Here is a 21356-nt window from a genome sequence, read left to right as displayed (position 1 = left end):
TTTTCTTTCATTGAAAGACTCCACGCCATAAACACCTTGAATGTTTCATGTAGTTTTTGCTGCACTATTTCCTTTTTTACACTCATAAAGCATTACATGCCTAATGTGCTCCTCAGACACATCCATCTTCATAGGGGTTTATTTGATTAAAGATCTGAAAAAGCTGAGTTGAGTTAGTTTATTTTATTTGTCTGAACATTTTCATACACGTCCTACTACATATTTTAGTTATTAAAGCCTTCTACAAAGACAGAAATGATGATGCACTTTCTGTATTACATTTTCGGACATTACTTATTGGATGACCTGTTATTTTATAGTACGTGCTAAGAACTAGTAACTTGATCTGTTCTGAAATATATTGTTCTCTGGTGTAAACTGCCTTAAGTCTTGGGAGAAAAAAATATATTTATTTCATTGTCAATCCTTGTACATTTTATGGAACTATAGTTTATTTTATTGTTTAGAAAAAAATAGCGAAAATTCTCAAACTATATGAGTGTAGTACAGAAGAAAGAGAAAAAAACGGTTCGGTGGCTTCACACGTGCCCAATTTAATTATATATATGTACGAGCTTGCTCGTGACATAAGAACGCACGAGCCTTGCACTTTTGTATTGGTATTTCTCGTACTTTGATTGTTATCTGTTGTCATTAGTGGTCATAAAGCAGTCAGTCACAAGTGAGGTAAATTCGTAAAAAATTCAAATTGAGGACGTTTCACTGAGAAATACAAGCTGTAAAAAGAGTTACGTTTACTGATTTTTTTTATGTCAAATCAACAGCTGATGATAAATTGACAGACATGAATAGTACCAGAATTATCCGGTAACGGTAAACATAGTACCATTTGTGTAGCTTTGTATTTGACCACAAACAAACAAAACTACTTAGTGTTTGGAGAGAGTTAGTAGGCGCTTCAAACTTTATATCTATTATAAAAGTAAAACCTTTTTACTATTTTAAAATTTGAAAGTGTGTACTCTTTTTACTTCCCTTAAAATATGTGTAAATGAAGTAGAAATAACGAAAAACCCTGTAAGTGAGAACAATCTGACACAGAGCCCTGTTTTTGTAACGGATTCCATAGTACATAAACAAAAGTGGCTTTTTTCGTTATGAAGGTGTAGTTCCTGTTTGTGTACCATTGTTTATAGTAACTGGGAACAGATTTCCAAGTGATGAAATACTGTGTTTGTATTAATAGTTGTTTCATAGTTTGTTTTGCTATGTAAAGAGTACTTGTTGGTGCGTAATTAGATTCACCAGTTAATTAGGACGGTTTCCTCGGGACAATATGACTCTAACACGTTTTCATAGTCTAGGTAACTTCAATTAGCTCTCAAGTTTCAGTTGCAATGTGAGAATAATCAGTCATTATGTAACAAGCACCGGTATTCCTTTCCTATCTTTTGAATAATTACAAAAATACATGCATTGCTTTACCCCAAGGGACAACTAACTACCTAAGGTAATGTCTGTATTGATGGTGACAGTTACCATTGTTGTAGTTTAGTTACGAAATGTGTAAATCTGGCTTTGAAGAAAAAAACAAATTAAATTTTCTGTTTAAAATATTTACTGGGTTTGTTTTTGATATCCAATTGCAGTGTATGTTTTATTAGCTATAGTAATTATTGGTAACAAGTCGAATTTTAGGTTTGCTTTAAGCAACTGATTGTAAGTTAGTGATAAAATAATGATATGAGCTACGGATATAGCACGATATCAGGCGTTTTATAAAGATAAGAACTATATTTCAGTTATTGATTCTGGTAGGAATGATTCCTTTTGGTTATATATTTCTTTTTTGGTATTATCTATTTCGGGCTTTAAAATATAAGTTGGCAACTGGTAATTTTATGTCAAAAAGCAGTTTAATCGGAAATGTATTGTCAGCGAATATTTTGGTATTATTTTCATGGACATGGTTGTCACGCTACTTTTATAATAATGGAACTATACGCGTGATAAACCATTTACACTGAGCTAATGTTCCGTAACTCAAAAAGCCCTGTAAACAAGTGTGAGCGTAATTATTTTTGTGTGTCGCCATCTGTTAAACGTTTTTGTAGTTAGTGGAGTGAAAAGTTGCTACTAAAATATCGTTAAACATGACTTGTCCAACAAGTGTAGTTTCTAGAGGTAAGTGGTATTAAAATTTAAAATGTCTAGTTTTGGTTACGTATATTCAACACAGAAATTGTTGACAGGATTGACATGAGGAAAAAAATATGAATAAATAAACAGTTAACGAGGTTAAAAATATATACAGTTACAAGTAGTGCATGAGTAAGCGTTTGAAACACCAGCCAAGTCAAAAGGTTGTGATAAAAATGACAAAGTTAATGTGTACAGTGTATTGAATTTTCCTGAATTCACGTGTGAATACTTTCTAGAAAATTCTCTTCTTCTAAAACAATAGTGATTTTCATAATTTATTGTTACTTTTATAAGATTAAGATAGTTTCACAATTGATGTAAGCATTTTGAGTCTCACTAGCACAAAGGTTTTGTGAGCAGTACTAGGTGGAACTTAGTTTTCGTTACCAAATAATTGCCAGAGTTCAGTAAATACCTCTATCCTTATATTTTGCTGTATTCATTTAGTATCCCTACCTTTAAGTTTGACTAAATCCAGTGAGTATTTCTGCCCTTGAGGTTAACCAAGTCCAGTAAATATCCTAACCCTTACATTTTGCTAAGTCCAGTAATTACCCATAACTTCTACCAATCCAAGTAAATACCACTAAGTTCTGCTAAGCTTGGTAACTATCCCTAAGATATGCTGAACCCTGTAAGTACTAAGATTTGCTTAGCTCAGTAACTATTCCATCAGTGGCACGTAATATTGATATCATAACAGTTTCTTCGCATTTTCATTCTAAACTGGCTTTATATGCAGCAAGTACATTTTTCAAACAAAAAATGTAGTTGACCGATTTCTTATGTGTAACGTAAAATCTTAATCTCATGGTATCAAAGAGTCGGTGCTTTTAATATTGCACATTTTTGTGTTATTTGTGCTGTCATTGAGAAATATCTGATTGAGAATTGTGCATGGTTTTATACAGATTATTCAGAAAATAAAAATTCTCTCGTGTTTTACATAAGTGTACATGCAAGTTTATGTGCATTACAACTGTGGTATAAATATAATGGCAGCTGCTTACAATTTTGTGTTAATTGTCACACAATAACTGCATACGAACATTTTGTAAAATAGTGTATGACTAAATTGTAGTAATGAATGGCTATATTGTATATTTTGTTAATTATTTTAAATAACATTAAGTTGATTATGAAAAAATAAAGAATTCAATAAAAGTATTTACTTTTTACATTCAATTAAAATTATAGAAGAACAATAGAAATGCTCAGGTTTTATGTATCTGTTGTCTTACTAAACGTATAATTAGACAAATTAAGTGCAACTTCATAAGAATCTTTAATAAAAGATATTGACAGGTGTTTACTACAGTTCAAACTTTTTAAATATGACTGCAGTTACCACAAGTAATAATAATTATTATAATTCTTCTCTATTTAAGGTTGTAGTGTCTCTAACGCTGCAGCTATTTACATGTCCTGTTTATTTTTTGTACTTGAGACATTGTTAACAATACGTAACAGGGTGTGTATTGTTTGTCACTGTTAGTGTTGTTCTTTCATTGATCAACACCTTGCAGTTTTGTGATGTAGTATTATGGTTGTTATTGTTAAGCTGTGAAGAAAGAAAGTGGATTATTTTAAAATTAAGATAGATGTCATACAAATAAGGTATAGCATTCCTTCAGTATTGTTTGGTATATCACAATAAACTGTACATCTATTCCAAATAAAGTATAGCATTCCTTCAGTATTGTTTGGTATATCAGTATTGTTTGGTATATCATAATAAAGTGTACATCTATTCCAAATAAAGTATAGCATTCCTTCAGTATTGTTTGGTATATCACAATAAACTGTACATCTATTCCAAATAAAGTATAGCATTCTTTCAGTATTGTTTGGTATATCATAATAAACTGCACATCTATTCCAAATAAAGTATAGCATTCCTTCAGTATTGTTTGGTATATCACAATAAACTGTACATCTATTCCAAATAAAGTATAGCATTCTTTCAGTATTGTTTGGTATATCACAATAAACTGTACTATCTATCTATTCCAAATAAAGTATAGCATTCCTTCAGTATTGTTTGGTATATCACAATAAACTGTACATCTATTCCAAATAAAGTATAGCATTCCTTCAGTATTGTTTGGTATATCACAATAAACTGTACATCTATTCCAAATAAAGTATAGCATTCTTTCAGTATTGTTTGGTATATCATAATAAAGTGTACATCTATTCCAAGTAAAGTATAGCATTCCTTCAGTATTGTTTGGTATATCACAATAAACTGTACATCTATTCCAAATAAAGTATAACATTCTTTCAGTTTTGTTTGGTATGTCATAATAAACTGTACATGTATTCCAAATAAAGTTACGCATTCTTTCAGTATTGTTTGGTATATCACAATAAACTGTACATGTATTCCAAATAAAGTATAGCATTCTTTCAGTATTGTTTGGTATATCACAATAAACTGTACATCTATTCCAAATAAAGTATAGCATTCTTTCAGTATTGTTTGGTATATCACAATAAACTGTACATCTATTCCAAATAAAGTATAGCATTCCTTCAGTATTGTTTGGTATATCACAATAAACTGTACATCTATTCCAAATAAAGTATAACATTTTTTTAGTATTGTTTGGTACAATGTAAGAAACTGTACTTCTATTTTTTAATGAAATTGGGCAGAGCGTGGTTTTGTGGTTAGCTTATGGGGTTACGAATCCGGTCCTTGCTTTGGGGAAAAAACCCGAAAAACTTGATGTAACTTCCACATTGTACACTCCCCCGTTCCATGTAGAGTCAGTTATAGAAGAGTTTCATTGGTTGTGGAATGAAAATATACTACTTCCTTCCCACACATACACAAAATAAAAACACAAACTAAGAGTTTCACGGAAGGTAAGTACTTTATTGGAGTAACGATCTTTTAGTTTTGCTTGTAAATTTTAACCTTTATGCTAAATTAAAGTGTTTTTTTATTGTAAAGGTGATCATTAGCTAATATTCTGTTTTCATTCTATACTGATGTTCAGATTGTAGACGAAGCCTGAGTTATAGTTTCAGCAAGGTATGAATGAGACATCTCAATCCATTTAAAGAAGTCGCCACGAAATGTTTTTTGTTAACCTTTAAACAGTTTTTAATTGCGATTTTCCGAGTTAACAACGTGAAGACGATTTTTATCCTACACAATTTACTGTCTTAAAATCGTAAGGTGGTTCATGCTGCTTGTTTGAGAGTTTTTGTTTGTTTGCCCATGAACATCTCCCACAGTCAAGTAGGTAGCAGGACTAAATAAATTTGGCGACTCTGTGCGACCCTGGTGTGAACTTCTTTAACTATGCTTGGGTACAATGGGCGTGTGTTGTAACGGGCTATAGAAGAAACTGAGAAACGGGGAATAAGAGAGCAGTTTTAATGACACATTGGGGTATTTATGATTCATAATGAAAGGCTGGCTTTGTATTCCTCAGATGTTCGCGAATAATTTATATTAACAAGAGCAGTTTGTAGAACAACCTCCTCACATCTTCTTATTAAATCAACCAAAAATTCATAGCTCGTAAATTAATCACTAACCCTAAATATATTCGCGAAAACTAGGTATTGGAATACGTACACAACATTTTAGTTGTGTACTAATGTCGTATGTATGTAGTCGCAACTTAATTATGTGTGGTTGTTGTTTAGATTTGTCTGTGTTGTTATTAATTTCACACAAGGCGCCAGGATTATATGTACGGTTTACGCTACCCGAGTTTATTTACTCTCTATTTCAGAAGAGCAAGTTAATACTAACGTTAAAGCTGTCTTATCGTAACTCCAGACAGAAACTCTGAATAGTACTTTTACTTTTAGCTGGTAGAACCCCCAACTTCTTTCAGACGCTGGATGGCCCTTTGATAGAGCTGTGTTCCCATTTTTACTTGGGCGATACGTTTGAATCTCGGCACTTTAAACTGTGAGTGCGTTATAAGAACGACAGTTTGTCCCTTAGCATAGATAGTGTTGGCCTGTGGTCAGTAGTTCGAAATTGTTGATGAACCTTTGTAGCTTTACCATATGTACAAAATACTAATGCGTCATACCTTGTTTTTAGTGCAATCCACGACTGCTAAATCCACTAAAATTATAAGATTTCGACTCTATTAACATCATCCAAAGTGTTGTTAATTCCAAAACTTTATTGTTTTAATAGATTTTATCAAGATGGTCATTTGTATTCATGTCGGTTGCGCCATCTGTTGTAAAAGCTGCACAATAGCGTCGTTACTGGAATGATGAATGATCTAATCTTATCTTGCATTGTTTTTGTTTACAAAACAATAATCGAATTTTTATTCCATTATTTAGTGATATATTCTAAATTCTAAGTGTCTTAAATAAATATGAAATATGTTGAAATTATTTACAAATACACTATGGCTATAAAAGAGTGGTACTTGTTTGTTGTTGGTGATAGTCTACAGATGTGGAAGTATAATATACGCCATTGTTATCTCTCGGTTAGTTAATAATCCAGTTTGCCGTTTGTTATATAAAGTAACCTATAACGTTTGGTAAAGAAATTTTATTGGCTCTTAAGTATTTAAAATTTAACTGTGTAATGTCATTAAACACCAATAGTAACATTTTGTAAACCATTGTATAAACCTCCCTATGTATGTTTTGTTACTCTCTTAGTGCGGTGTTTTAAAGCTTTTTTATTTTATTTTTTTGAGAAACGATGATGAACAGTTTGTTGGTTTACCCCGTGGTAGCGGTCTGGACGTCGGAGTTGGTGAACCAGCTTTGATTCCATGCGACACCAAGAAATATTCCCATTATTTGTGGTGCGTTATAAGAGCGACAGTTAATCCCTTAGCGTGAATAAACTGTCCTAGAGCGCTTCTGCTTGCTGCCTCTCTCCTGGACAGTAGTTCACAAATAAGAGACGGTGGCATATAGCCTCATTAACCAGAAATACAAATGTGTATGATATACGTTTAGTTTATTAAACTTGATTGCATCAAAGTTTCGACATAGTAAGTTGTTTGATATTGAGTTATTAGCTTCACTTTGTTTTGATGTTTTTTTAATTTCGCGCAAACCTACACGAGGCCTATCTGCGCTTGCCGATCCTAATTTAACAGTGCAAGACGAGAGGGAAGGCAACTAGTCATCACCGCCCACTGCCAACTTTTGGGCTATTCTTTTACCAACGAATAGTGGGATTGACTGTGGTTTATAACGACCCTACAGCTGAAAGAGCAAGAATGTGTGGTGTGACGGGGATAACTAACCACCTGGCCATGGCGGATCATATTAACTTGAAATAACAAAATGATTGTATATGTAAGGCCATTCTCATTTGTATATAGACATTGTAACAAACTATATAATAAAGTTTCCTTCTGTCTCAGTTTTTCTATTCGAATGTATATTAAACAAAAATACAAATAATAGTTCAACCAAATCAGGCAATGTTCAGTTGATTCATTTCAACTTACTTCAGATCGTTTGCTTTCATAAATGGTCTAAATATTTACACTTGCTCTGTGTACGAATATACGAAGTTCTTTCGGAAATGCACCACTGGAGTTCGGTTTCGCGTCCATGTTTTGTCAGCACTCAGTTCATCAAAGTTCACATTATGATATATTAGACTTAGTTTATTTTACGACTGGATACCGCCTTCACCTTGTGTAAAATAAATGCAGGAAACACTTATGGTCTGTAAGGATGGCAACCAGCGGCCCGGCATGGCCAGGTGGTTTGGGCGCGTGTTTCGTAATCAGAAGATCGCGGGTTCGAATTCCCGTAGCACTATACATGCTCGCCCTTTCAGTCATGGGGGCTTTATTTAGTAACCGTGAACCCCACTATTCGTTGGCAAAAGAGTAGCCCAAGAGTTTGCGGTGGGTGGTTGTGACTAGCTGCTTTCCCTCTAGTCTTACACTGCTAAGTAAGGGACGGCTAGCGCAGATAACCCTTGTTTAGCTTTGCGCGAAATTCAAAAAACAGACAAACGACACCAATGGTAACTGATATGGAGGAAGAGGTCAAAGAGCACCTGACCCTCTAGGGTACATATGATACCCAAACCCTAGAGAGAGAGAGGGGTAACTGATGTGAGACAATGAAACACTAGTGAACAGGTACAAAGTTTTTATTCTTGCGAAAATTACTTCCATCTTGTGATCGTCTCATTTCTGTACTTTTAAGTAATTTTTGTACTTTTTTTTTTTTAGTTTATCCAGTACTTCTCGAAACTTCTGTGAAAACCTTTATTATTCAGTGTTCGAGAGATATTAACAAATATATTTTACGTAAAATATTTTCTCAACCCAAACGAGCCGTTTTAGCATATATATTTCTCTACATGGGGTTTCTCGACATCACTGATAAATATTTTTTATGGCTTTTATCAACTTCAGTAAGAATTTTGTCGTCTTTCCAAATATCTTAATATGCAGTTGTTTTCTCTAATATCCATATCGTTTCGTGGATCCATTACCACTTGTGTATACCTGACTTATCGCTCTACTGTATTGGATAAATTAAGATTGACGACATTATTTTAATTTGTTTGACCAACTCGTGGAATAATTTTTTACACGTATATGGGTGAATATAATTTTCGGTTACGTAAAATGTGTAGCTCGTTTCCTGTTTTTAAGCCGACCAGTCCCTCTGTTGTCCACCTTCAAGTTTACCACGCGAACCAATACCACTTCTTCGCGCTGTGCTCCAAACGAGTCGAACCGTACTGAGTTTGAATGAAAGCTCCAGTGTAAACACATCATTTGTTGTTCGCGCCATGCTCCAAACAAACCCAACCGTGCTGAGTTTGAATAAACGTTCCAATGTGAACAGATTGTTTATTATTCATACTGTTCTTCAAACAAATCCAACTGTTCTGAGTTTGAATAAAATCTCCAGTGTAAACAGATCGTTTGTTATCCACACTGTGCTGAATACTAAAATAAAAAGAACCTTAGCGTGGACAGGTCTTTAGAAGAAAGTTGGCACAATAGTATCAAAAATCACGAAAAGAAACAACAACAAAAGGATTTATTTGGATTTTAAATTTGCTAATAACCTCTCATAAAAAGCATTTAGCGAAGAGTTAATGTTTGTGTCAAAATTATATACGTATAAATAACATTTCGTACTTCTAAAATCAAATGTGCAAAACTCGTTACTTTTATTTATCTGCCCTATAATTGCACTGCATTGCACATTTTTATTTGCACTGACCTACATATGCCAAACACGCTGTTTTTGAACTGGTGTTTGCCTAGGTATCTAGTGGTTGAAAGTAGGGTTCCAGGTTTTCTTCTTTTCAGGGTCAAGGTAGTTTAGTATTTTCAACTTTAACTAAACTTATCTACAGCTCACACTACACGTGTCATAAAAATACAAAAAACAACTGAAAGATGCTTATGTTAGACTGTAGAGGCACAGAAGGAATCGTCGGGTTTGGATTGAGTTTAAGCAAAAACGTGGAATCGGTACATAAACATGACATATTAATCAGGCTAGAAAGTAAGCATAGGCAAAAATACATCAATGTTGGAATTTCAAAATGAAATATCAAGTTAAATGTTGGATTGTATAAGTGGGCTTGGTGTTGTTTTGCTGTGTGATTTAATATTGCGCACAGAACATCTGGTTCACTTAAACAAGTCAAAAACTTTCACACACCTCATTATGACTGTGATATCACAGTCTTAATGTTTTTTGTTTTGGTTATTTTTCAAAGTATATTGTGGTTTAGTAGCTAAGTTGTTGGAGTGTGAATCCCATTGGTCCACTATTCGCGTTCCTTTGAAGCAAAGTCGTTGGGACAGAGGGTGGGTTATAAGTGGGACCGTCAAATCTCAGTATTTGGTTAAAGTGACTTAGGAGTTGGCGGTGTATGCTGTTAATTTGGTGCTTTCTCTGTAGGACGGTTAACTTTGTGTGACCACAGAGAAACATTTTCAACTAGACCACTTTTTTTTTTACGTTTATATGTTGGTCTGTTTTAGCTTTTAATATTTTTAAAAGACAGATGACAAATGGGTTAGGAACGGGCGCATGGTTTTAATGAAAGCTCCCTTAAATTTTTCAAAACAAAAATTCTTTTTCTCTCGCTTTCTGCACCGAGTTCCTTCACTAGATACATGAAGCAGGAAGAAGGTAGTTTTATAGTTCGTGGTAAAGTAACGAGTACACGTTATTTACATGTATATTTTTATATGGGTTGCTGTATTACTGAGAGAGAGGACGTTATATTAAAACGATTTCTCGGTTGCTGTATTACTGAGAGAGAGGACGTTATATTAAAACGATTTCTCGGTTGCTGTATTACTGAGAGAGAGGACGTTATATTAAAACGATTTCTCGGTTGCTGTATTACTGAGAGAGAGGACGTTATATTAAAACGATTTCTCGGTTGCTGTAATACTGAGAGAGAGGACGTTATATTAAAACGATTTCTCGGTTGCTGTAATACTGAGAGAGAGGACGTTATATTAAAACGATTTCTCGGTTGCTGTATTACTGAGAGAGAGGACGTCATATTAAAACGATTTCTCGGTTGCTGTATTACTGAGAGAGAGGACGTCATATTAAAACGATTTCTCGGTTGCTGTATTACTGAGAGAGAGGACGTCATATTAAAACGATTTCTCGGTTGCTGTATTACTGAGAGAGAGGACGTCATATTAAAACGATTTCTCGGTTGCTGTATTACTGAGAGAGAGGACGTTATATTAAAACGATTTCTCGCCAGGTTGATGCAGCTCATCTTGACACGCCAGATTTAATGACACCACATCTTGACAATGGCCCTGAAGTGTAGTTCCATTGCTAAAACCTCCGTTGTAAGGCTTTCATATTCAATGTACATTCATCCATCCTGTTTTCTCTCCATGCTGTATTTAGCGTAAAAAAAAGATGGTTTCCTATCGTCTATTTCAATAGTCCAGTGATACAGAAGTCTATAGACGCTGCTTTCAGCAACTTGGTTAGTTTCTTTTCGTAAATAATAACACGAATAGCCATTTCATTCTCCAGCTGCTTGATGTATGCGGGCGACAGTTGAATGGATATGTCGTGGAAGGGACTTGTCATGTGACTTGTTTCTTTTTTTTTGTGTGACGGAGATCATTTTGGATGTGATTACATACCGTTGCCATGGGTACATAAACACCTTTCGCCAGTAACTTTAGTGTTCATGGATTTCCACGTGTTACAAGATAATTTACTGTGCTTGGCACATATGACATGTTGCAGGTTTCTTTCTGAATGGGCCTGGTACCCTAAGTTGATTAATATTCCTCTGGATTCTAATAGTATTAAGAGCAATGGATAATCCGATCTGAACACATCTTTATATGTGACACGGATACTTCGACAACTGTCACACCCAAAACTGTACAGAATAATATTTCACTGGTGCAGATAATATATTTAAAAAGTATTTTATTTGCTATAATCAGTAAGTTTTCTACACATTTATAAAAAATCATGGAAAAGTATTTCGAGGGAGGTCAGATTCGAACTTTAAACTTGCATGAAGAAACGCGAGATTTCACTGCTGGTTTATTTGCAAGGAGGGTAAGACTTTATATATTTGATAATAAAACTTCCTGACTCTAGGGTCCAACGTTTTGCGATAAACGCCATAAGGGGGCAGTTTCATATTGGGATTTATGGCAATAAATAAAGCACCGGTGAAATAAAAATAGTGAAATATTATTATATTTGGATGTGACAGTTGCTGAGGTATCCGTTCGAGTGTATGAACATTTTAAGTGGAAAAAGCTGATACATACCTTCGTAATTTTCAGTGGTATCACACTGCTTACGTTATGCCAAAAAATGTTAAAATTTAGTTCTTATACATTCTCTCCCATCGCAATTTTATGTCGAATATGATTGCTACACGTCTTGCTGATTTGTTTACTCAAAATAGTTTGAATATAACGTACTCAACTGTGTAGTTAATGTTGTATCTGACATATTGCACATTTTAACTAGGAAGGCACGTGTTTTATGTATAGCCTTTAATGACACCTGTTAGACCTGTTTGTTTGTTTTTTTAATTTCGCGCAAAGCTACATGACGGTTATCTGTGCTAACCGTCCCTAGTTTAGCAGTGTAAGACAAGAGGAAAGGCAGCTAGTCATCACCACCAACTCTTGGGCTACTCTTTTACCAACGAATAGTAGGATTGACCTTCACATTATAATGCCCCCACGGCTGAAAAGGCGAGCATGTTTAGTATAACGGGGATTCGAACCTGCGACCCTCAGATTACGAGTCGAGCGCCTTAACCACGGGGCCATGCCGGGCCCTGTTAGACCTACCGACTTCTTTTACAAATAAACTCAACGTTAATATCAGTACATCAGCTGAAGCCAAGGTTCGTGGAACATTGGTATTAGTGCTGAATATTGGACGCGCTCATATGTAGTTCCTGACTGTAAGTAATACGTGTAAATGGTGTTTAAAGTGTTGTGAAAATGAGCCAATATGAAGATATATGTATTGGTATTAAATGTTTGACTTGATGTAACATATGATTGCGTTATAGTTGCAGAAACACTAAAGTCAAACATACTTTCATCCCAAACATTGGCTCTGTGGGTAGGATATATTACAGTAGTACTTTTTTATACCGTCATTTCATTCCTTACCGGTATGCATACCGGAGAATGCCGCCCCACTACCTAACCGGTATGCATCCCGGAGAATTCCGCCGCACTACCTTACCGGTATGCATTCCGGAGAATTCCGCCCCACTACCTAACCGGTATGCATTCCGGAGAATTCCGCCGCACTACCTTACCGGTATGCATCCGGGAGAATTCCGCCCCACTACCTTACCGGTATGCATTCCGGAGAATTCCGCCCCACTACCTAACCGGTATGCATTCCGGAGAATTCCGCCCCACTACCTAACCGGTATGCATTCCGGAGAATTCCGCCCCACTACCTAACCGGTATGCATTCCGGAGAATTCCATTTCACTTTATTCACACTGTGTAAAACGTTAGGAAAAATTGGCAGTTATACTTCGTGATTTAAAGTCTTTCCATGAAAACGGGTGTGACTAAAGTGACATGTTTGGAAAAGAAGAAAGTCACTAGAGAATTTCTTGATTAAATATTAACGAAAAACATCCGCGTCTGAAGAGAGCAACATTTAGATGAAGTCTATTTAAGAGAGAAAACAACGGTTTTATACACATGTTGGTTTGTCGTTTTTTCATGGCCCAAGCATGGCCAAGCGCGTTAAGGCGTGCGACTCGTAATCTGATGGTCGCGGGTTCGCATCCCCGTCGCACCAAACATGCTCGCCCTTTCAGCCGTGGGGGCGTTATAATGTGACTGTTAATCCCACTATTCGTTGGTAAAAGAGTAGCCCAAGAGTTGGTGGTGGGTGGTGATGACTAGCTTTCTTCCCTCTAGCCTTACACTACTACGTTAGGGACGGCTAGCGCAGATAGCCCTGGTGTAGCTTTGTGCGAAATTCTAAAACAAACAAACAAACTTTTCCTTATTCCTTTGTAAAATTCAATATTTTCGGAAATTTCAATCAAAATACACACCTAAGTAACGTGACAGTGAAGTTTAAAACTAGCTTTTCTTTTCGTATCATGGACAATTATGTGACTCTTAAGAACCAATTACTTCGGCGCTTCCTTCGTGTACGGAAAACGAGATATTGTATGTCAAAAGGCAGTTATTATTTGTTAATTGTTATTCTGTTATGACGACAGTTTTCTTCTGTTCATTGACTGATAGAAAAACAAAATAAACGAGGGAATTTTCAATAGCTGCCGATGTAACTAGATTTCAAATCGAACAAGAGATGGAGCTATGAGCTAAAAGTTTGTATTTGAAAAAAAAAAAAAGTAAAATAAAATAAAAATCAAACGTTATGTGATCCGCTCTGCCGCGGTTTAAAACGGTTGGACTATCTCCCCATCGTTTAGACAGCTGCATTCTTAACGCCCAATCAGATTGAGAGGGGAACGTTGCCAAATTGTGGATTCGATCACGCACCTAAACGCTGTTTTTTATTTTACAGCGTTCGAACATGTTAGCCACACTGTTTTACTGCAATTGTACCCTCGCTTTTTATGTTGTTGAAGAAACTGACTTTCAACACCCCCTGGCAACGTTCGATTATTTCAGATAATATTCTGATAGAATGTATATTTATTCCTGAGACTGATGCATATAAAACCGCACAAGAATGTGACACAAAAACCAAATAAAAGAAGCAGCACAAGGATAAGATGTGAAAACAGAAAATCGTTACATTCCGTTTAAGGAAAAGAAGAAAACTGAACTCAGTTGTTGTTTTTTTAACATTTTTTTCTTCGCTCATAGAGTTATTTACTACTTGTGAATTATAAAGTACGTAAAGTCTTAGATAGGGTGAGGGCCCGGCATGGCCCAGCGTGTTAAGGTGTGCGACTCGTTATCTGTGGGTCGCAGATTCGAATCCCCGTCACACCAAACATGCTCATCCTTTCAGCTGTGGGGGCATTATAATGTGACGGTAAATCTCACTATTCGTTGGTAAAAGAGTAATCCAACAGTTGGCGATGGGTGGTGATGACTAGCTGCCTTCCCTCTAGTCTTACAATGCTAAATTAGGGACAGCTAGCACAGGTAACCCTCGTGTAGCTTTGCACGAAATTCAAAACAAACCAAACCATTGTATTCGCCATGCGCGATATGAACAATGCAAAAAAAACAACAAAAAAAAAACCAAGTAGGTTTACAACAACATGCAGAAATGAGTTTCGAGCGCAAGTGAATAACATTGTTAATTAATATCACGCGAAAATTATGCTTAATTGAACAAAAATGCTCATTAAAAAGTTTCTTACGCTGTATAATAAAGATAATGAAACGTGCAAATAAATGATTCACTAATGGTGTTATATAATAAAAGTTATCAATATAGACGTGTAGGTAAATATAGATAATAGTGTTGATACGTTATATTTAGTAGATCGTTACATGTAATTTAACGTAACTAATCGTCAAAAATTATTACTTTGTACATCATGAGGTACGTAACTGGTGCCAACTGTTGTAACAGCAGCGTTGTTGCATTGTGTAAAGTGACATACGACTGGTGTTGTGAAGCGTCTTATCAGTGGTATTAGTAGATTACAGTTTATTAAACAGTGCACAAATAACTGGTCGTAAACAGGCAGAAAGGCGTCTAACGGCAGCGTTGTTATTGTTTATATGATATGATACCACGTAAACATATTGTTCATTGAGAGTTTTTAAGAGTAGCGTTGTTAGATTTGTATATACAACATGATACCACATTCACATATTGTTCATTGGGCCTTTTTGAGTATCGTTTTATACATATATATTTGCATTTCAAGCAGGTTATCGCATTAATTAACGTGATGTACTTTCAATAACACTATAATCAAATACTATATTCGTGCTTCCTGTACCTAGTGTATGTCACTTGGTGACAATTGGTGCTGGTTTCATATTTACATTGTTAAATTAAATTGTTTCATTCGTTGCCATGGAGCGTTTTGTGGAAGCCAGTGAAATCACGTGACATTTGGGTAAAATATGCCGTCACCGGCTTTTCGTTATTACTTACACTCTGGATACAAGGGTTTCAAGTCCGAAATGACTACAACGTTATGAACCATGCCTAGGTGTTTACGTATGTGGTTATCATAGTTAATCTCAAACAAGTGTAGTTGGATGCGCTTATCTACATAGCACGAACTGGTATTTACCTGCTTTACTTAGTAACGCCGGACGGGAATCTGCCGTGCTCTGACTTATATCAGCATAGCAGGAACACCGATGTGAAACAACCGAGGCGTTGAGAGTTTTTTACACGTTAACTTGTTCTCAACCAACTTTGGATGACTCATTTCGTTGTGTCACCAAGCCCAGTGTTAGAGGGAGTAAAGCTCGCCCCCACGCGACCCACGTGGAGACGGTTGTAGATAGAAAGGTTTAATTGTGGTCCACACACCATCCCAAAATGACGTAATCAGTTTAAGTCTTCTGCCGTACTTCGTTCATTTACCAACGTTTCACCGTTTTGATTGAACAGCATTTCACTTCTTGCTGAATGAACGCCCGGGCGGCGTGTTACGCGTCCCTTGTGCGATTGGCTGTTTGGGTAATCTTTGTTAGACATTGCTGGGAGTAGACGAAGGTCTTATGAAGTTGAGTTCTGTAATTTCTTTTTCCCCTTTTGTCAAAAGAAATAGCTGCTGTTATTTGTCAAGTTTAAAACAGAGGAACCAAAATGTGCTGTATCATAAGATTTGTTGGTGCTGCCGCGCAGTGTAATGTAAAGATTAACATTTCCTGAGAAACTGTCAGTCTCGTAGTACTCTATATATATTGTACAGAATTGGTGTGCTCTCGTTTGAACTTTCACTGTGAAAAGTATTTCTTCAAAACGCTAAATCTAGATATAGCAGCTGCTATGAAACTGTAAACTGTGTAAGTAGTGCCTCGTAAGAGTGGACAAACATACCATAAAGGAGTGAATAAGCTATAATTCATACGAATCTAAAAGGTGTAGTGATGCATTTGAAATTACCACATATTCCGGTGGAATTTCGAAGACGGTCCCTTCGTATCAGTTTTAAACGACGAAAAGACGACAGGAACAAGTTACGAGTTTTATCAGGTTCTGTATTTAATATTTCTTGTTATATTCCTGTTGAACATTTTATTCCTATCTCCTTCAATCGTGACATGTTCCTTATTCATCTCCATACGCTCATTCATTCTTTCTATCCCTGTGTATTTAACCGTTTGCCTCATGGCAACAGATGTCGTGTTTCCGCTGCTTTATTCTATTTGGCTGTGAGAATGTATCGCTTTAGTCACGGTGGGAACGTTCTCTTATGTGAAGGAGTTGTTATTTGTGAAACATTGTATATTTTTCACAGGCCTAAACTTATTTTTACACACAATTTTTTTTTTTTGCTGTAGACTGTATATTCATTACATAAAATATATGGTATGTACGTATCTATCTATAAAGACTTAACCGCTGTCAGTGTAACTTGATGTTGTGCGATTTAACACAACAGGTAAGAAAAAAAAAGGGTTAACAGTAAATGTTAACATGTTTTAACAACCGTATCTAGTGTTATAGCTCAGTGATTTCTAGAGAAATTACTACTTAACTAATTACCCGCTGTCTTTAATTTTGTTTTGTTTTTCCTACTCTAAACGATGTTATTCGATATTTAGGAGATTAATTATCTTACATTACTGAATCGTGCTTGTTTCCTCTTCTTTCTATCAGTATTTTATTTCCACGTTAATTTGCTTACAGTGTATATTTTGATATGATGCAACTTGTTTAGTACAAGAATTAAAAACTAGTCCTGTTTTCTTCTAAGATAACAACTTTGAAGGGCGTATTTGAAAGTAGGATAAATATAGTGTTCTGTGTAGCTTTAAATACACTGAACGACACTGTTATCAGGCCTGTATAAAAGAGTGAAGTGTAAGGTACTAAGATGAAAAGTGTGACCATCAGCTTGTCTCTAATATTCTGTTATACATTTTGAACAGGTAGTGGGGCGCGTGGCTTATATATACTATGCACGCACGTCTGAATTTTTTATGTATGTATATAGAGTAGTCAACATATTATTCCAGACTTTTGAATGGATGATAATAATAATAATAATAATAATAATAAGTAAAACATAGTCTTAAGTTCTGTTAGCGTGAGGCTTACAAAAGCTTAAAGACGGGTATTTCCGCAGAAACAACATTGGGTTTTGGCTTGGAAGGTTTGGTTTGTTTTCAATTTCGAGCAAAGTTACTCGAGGGCTATCTGCGCTAGTCGTCCCTAATTTAGCAGTGTAAAACTAGAGAGAAAGCAGCCTAGTCATCACCGCCCGCCGTCAACTATTGGGCTACTTTTTTTACCAACGAATAGTGGAATTGACCATAACATTATAACGCCCCCACGGCTGAAAAGGCGAGCATATTTGGTGTGACCGCGACCCTCGGATTACGAGTCGAGTGCCTTAACCACCATGCCGGGCCTAGCTTGGAAGGAGTTACAAAGTAGTAGTAGTGACGAAACGAATAGTTGAAGAAACGTACCCATGTACGGATAATGTGAAAATATTGTGTGTGTTATTTTGTTAGCTACAGTGCAGTTAACTGTAAATAAGGTGTGTTTGGAAGCTTATATTTATGCTTCCGAGTAGCATTATGAGGACGTAGGCGGTTTATTTAGGTCGGTTAACCAGTACGATTCAAATAAGGAATATTTCTTCGATAGTTAAGATTACTAAATACCATACGGAGTTAAAGTCGTAAAGTAAACTTCTGCTGTTGTTTTTAAGTCGATACTGTGATTTAATTGTGGAACGGCTCATTTAAAATATACATGTGTAAACATAAAATCTATTATAATTATACTCAGTTTTTCGTCTGCTCGTTAAATAACGTTACAAGTTTATTTATTCATAGTATTAAGCGCGGTAAAGTTTAACCCTAACTAAACTACAGCAAAAAGCAGGAGTTAGTGTTGATTTAACGAATATAGGTGTAGGCCGTACTATATTGGTTTATGAAGTCTTAACTACTGTTAACCCAAAGACATGATGATTTATAGACCTCGACATCTGTTATTAGAATTATTTTGTAGTATTTTAGAAATCCCCTATTTTAAGAAGTTTTGTTACAATAAAGATATTAATTTGACCGAAAATGCTTTGCGGCTCTTTGTTAGTAGTATTGTTTAATGCTGAGATTGAAATGGTGTTTCATTTTTCATAAAACCTCGCACGAATTTTTAGGTTTACAGCTAACATTTTATACTAATAGTTTCTAAAGCTAGGCTTAACGTTCTCCTAAAGCACAAAAAGCTCGTTTATAGATATAGTTTCTACAAAATATTACAAAATGTTCCGATGTCTTCACATCCGTTCCATAATGAACAATTTATGGCGTCAGTTTATAGGTAAAATTCAATCTGGAATGACTGAACAAGTTTAAAGAGGATCCTTGTAAGTACTGTGTAATTACTCTTATTGGAGTACTGAAAGTAGGTTATTTTCTTAAAAGGAAAATAGTTGTATGTGTTTAGTGATTATTCATATTTTTTAATCTGTTAGAAATAATATAGTTGATTCACGTTGTTTTCACATCCTTCAGAGATAATAAAACAGTCGTGTGAGTCTTAAAAAAATACTTTTTATACTTTTGAGTGTAGACGTTTTTCCACTTAACGGTACAGCTGTATTCGTGACCAATTTTGTTATCGATTGACGCATTACATTTGAAAATTATTTTGGGCCATCTTGAGAATTAACCATATAAATGTCGAGTGGCTTTTATACTAATCAAATCACGGCCGTATGAGTTAAGATAGAGTGTTGTGTTTGAATAGTTTCTTTGCTAGTTGTTTCCTGTGAATTTATTTAGGGAGTGGGTGGAATGACACACTGATTGAGGTGGAAGTTTCCTGATCAGATCTAATTAAATGTGCCATCCTTTTAGACGTGTGTCTGTTTTACACTGCATAACGGATTGATAAACGTAAAGTGTATTATTAAAAATCTTGTGAAAGTTATTTCAGTAAGGCTTATTAATTGTCAAGGTTTATCAGTGCCATACTGTTTTGTTTTTCTGACACCAGGGAGTGGGATGTTTTAATATAAATTACTTGCTACAGAAAACCATGTCATAAAACATTTCCTTAAAATCGTAGCTGATACATCACAACAAGTTATGTTTATGGAGAAATGGGCTTTCATGTTACGTTGTTATATTAGGATATTTTCCTTAAATTCGCGTCTTACTGTTTTAAACGACTTAACTACTAGCAGTAAAGGCACCTGACAATGTTTGATCACTAACATGAATATTTTTAGTACACCTGTTCATACACATGTTGTTCATATATGTGCCTATTTTATAAAAATTATGTGTACATGTTTATTATATTATAAGCAAATTGACAAAACAATAAGCAATTCTTGTACAATATAAATACCATAGAAAGATGGCCTAGTCCACTTAGTATCTCAGAGAAAGGGCTTGTCAGAGAACTCCCTTGTCGTCACTGGCGTTTTGCCCTTTTTAACCAACAATATATAGGCAAAGAAAATAACATAATATGGTAATGTTATAAACACATCTTGGCATTTTTAGTTTGTAAATCTAATTGAACACGAGTTATTTGTTGAGTAAATTTGTTATGATTTTCAACAGTTTCTATACGTAAATCTAAAAATCATATTTTGCTATATGTACTAGGTGTAGAACATTACTGTGCAGAAACTGTAATCGGAGTGACAGGCGTGTTTGAAAGTTTCTGACAAAAACTAATTATTAAAGCGAACTGTCAAACACTGTCAGCGACATTCTTCCCGGTGCTGTCAAAAACAAAATCTGTTTCATTTATAAGTTTAGGAAGAGGAGAATATAGTATATGTCACTCATATTACATTTGTCATATCTGATGCCGACGAGGCCTTTCATATAGTACTCGATCTCATGAGATAGGTAAGCTCTGTGTATATGAATAGATCCTTTTTAAAAATATGCAACGTATTTTGTTTCGTGTTAATTTATTTTGTTTGTGGCTTAATAATTTATGGTTATAATATAATTAGTCAGAGATTGGGATTTGCTGTTTTTGATGCAGTCCTTCCTCGTGAGTTTGTTTGTTTATTTAACTTCATTTGGAGTTAATTTCACTTTTTTAAAAATACGCAGCGTATTTTGTTTCATGTTAATATGTTTTGTTTATGGATTAAAATTTATAGTTATAATGTATGTGTGTGTGTATCTATACACACACGATACTTTAATTATTAACAAATTAACAATTCTTATTTCGTTAATACACTTATCGGAATTTTAAGGTGAAATAACACACGATTTTAGCACCGATTATTATTCATTTCAGTTAACTTTATTAACGTACATAAGAACTGGCGAATCAGCAAGTTAATCTTGAAAGTGTGTGAAATAACCTAATTCCTGATTAGTCAATATTCTTTGAAAATTTTCGTTTGGTGCAGCTCTAAGTACGTTCTCTAATAATCGTTTTATTTCTGATTCCAAAACGTGTTGTTTAGAAATTAAGAGACTCCAGTTTTTCTAGTTTATCGCATAATCTATGTATTTTCTGTATTAAAAATGTAGAATTTTTATTTATAATATCAGACATCGAAAAAAAAAAAACTA

At 35.0% G+C, this 21356-nt stretch overlaps 1 protein-coding gene and 1 long non-coding RNA gene across 3 annotated transcripts in view; both read left to right on the top strand.

Annotated features, from left to right (window-relative positions):
• Positions 1-21356, top strand: part of LOC143249814 (centaurin-gamma-1A-like) — a 152229-nt gene that overhangs the window by 53932 nt on the left and 76941 nt on the right.
• On the top strand, positions 4962-7537 carry LOC143249815 (uncharacterized). Of its 2 annotated transcripts, none has more exons than XR_013027953.1 (2): positions 4962-5034; positions 6858-7537. It is a non-coding gene; the product is annotated as an uncharacterized LOC143249815 (long non-coding RNA). The 2 variants fall into 2 exon arrangements; XR_013027952.1 differs by lacking the exon at positions 4962-5034 and adding an exon at positions 5048-5203.

This window comes from Tachypleus tridentatus, chromosome 4, assembly GCF_004210375.1.
Source record: "Tachypleus tridentatus isolate NWPU-2018 chromosome 4, ASM421037v1, whole genome shotgun sequence".
In the NCBI taxonomy this organism is placed as follows: Eukaryota; Metazoa; Arthropoda; class Merostomata; order Xiphosura; family Limulidae; genus Tachypleus; species Tachypleus tridentatus.
Note: the sequence above shows the minus strand (reverse complement) of the source record. Positions and strands in the feature narration are given on the sequence as shown.